The sequence below is a fragment of the Erigeron canadensis genome, chromosome 9 (assembly GCF_010389155.1).
Source record: "Erigeron canadensis isolate Cc75 chromosome 9, C_canadensis_v1, whole genome shotgun sequence".
Classification (NCBI taxonomy): domain Eukaryota; kingdom Viridiplantae; phylum Streptophyta; class Magnoliopsida; order Asterales; family Asteraceae; genus Erigeron; species Erigeron canadensis.
Genome location: NC_057769.1, coordinates 20,119,915 through 20,121,279, shown reverse-complemented (window position 1 = coordinate 20,121,279; position 1,365 = coordinate 20,119,915). Strand labels below are relative to the sequence as shown.

Genomic DNA, 1,365 nt, shown 5'->3' with positions numbered 1-1,365 from the left:
TCATTTTTTAGGGGCATCTCAATTTAGTATTAAATTTATACCCAATTTTGCCTAATCTTTGTCAAATTACAAAGCCATTTTATAAGTGCATATACATATGGGATCTTTAATTTGCCTATCCTTTTTGAGAGATAATTGAAGTCGATTAGTAGCAGCTCAAGCTTTTTTTCATATAGATTTGAGTGCATTTAACTGAATTCCAAAGTAACTTATATAATATGTGTTTGTGAATGTTGCTATTATAGGAATTAAGCTTCATTAACTTATTAAGGCTGTTAAAGGGTGAATTGGAAAGGTAGTACCTTTGTTTAGTAATATATAAAATATCGTGTCTTGCTTGCATTTTAATACTAATGTTGTTCCTTTTCAAGAATTGTGTATCTATTTATCTGATAGGTCATGAACGAGTTGGCAAAGAGACGCGTCGAAACTGAATGGTAATTTTAATTTTTAGGTACTGGTTGGGCCAATGCTTTCTTTTTTTGAACCGTTTTGTATATTGAACATTTTAACTTGTTTTACAACAGATTCAGTTTGTAATACAACACTTGACTTAACATAGGTGATTGAAATCAGTTTTATGATTATCCGTACACTTATAAATTCATTGACAATTGACCATGGTCTTTCAGGTTTCTTGAAAGTGATTTTGAGCTTATGTCTCACATATGCAGTAGTCACATGTTTGAGGTGGTGAATGATAACTCCTTATCTCTTGGCATGTCCTTTTAGTATGTATACGAGTGCAGAGCATAAAGTATTGATGAGAGCCACCAATGTTGTGATTGTCGGAAATGTTGCTGCTGTATGTGGATATGTATAGGAAAGGTTGTGGTGCTGACATAGGGTGATGTGAAGTATACGAGTGCAGAGCATAGAGATTTCAAGACGATTATCACAGCCATTTGTATATGATGAATGCTTGTATATATAGTGAAATTTGTTCTTAGTGCACTAAAGATTCATGTACATATGAAATTACGATTTTGTGAGAACATTTTCGTCTCGTTATGTGTATATAAGTTTTTCTAATTTCACAACCAATGATTTGCAATAGTTGCCATCAGCAGTATTATCAGCCAGAAACCATGTTTAGTTTTCAGAGCTTTCTAAGAACGAATTGCATCTAAAATAAATTAAATAGAATAGTTTTTCATAAAAAGTAAAGCATGGTACTATAAAATATCAATACTGCATTACTCCATCATGAAACATCATGAAACATCACTGGTCTAAAAAGCAAACAAAACAAATGTCTCACACTAGATATGTCCATGAGTTACTCAAATAATACTCCAATTTGTAAAACCAACCAAACAAATGCACCAAAAAATGAAAAAACACCAATTTGTAAAACCAACCAAA

At 31.9% G+C, this 1,365-nt stretch overlaps 1 long non-coding RNA gene across 1 annotated transcript; it reads left to right on the top strand.

Annotated features, from left to right (window-relative positions):
* Nucleotides 1-250: 250 nt before the first annotated feature.
* On the top strand, nucleotides 251-1,032 carry LOC122580846. Its single transcript, XR_006320896.1, has 2 exons — nucleotides 251-454; nucleotides 633-1,032. It is a non-coding gene; the product is annotated as an uncharacterized LOC122580846 (long non-coding RNA).
* Nucleotides 1,033-1,365: the final 333 nt, after the last annotated feature.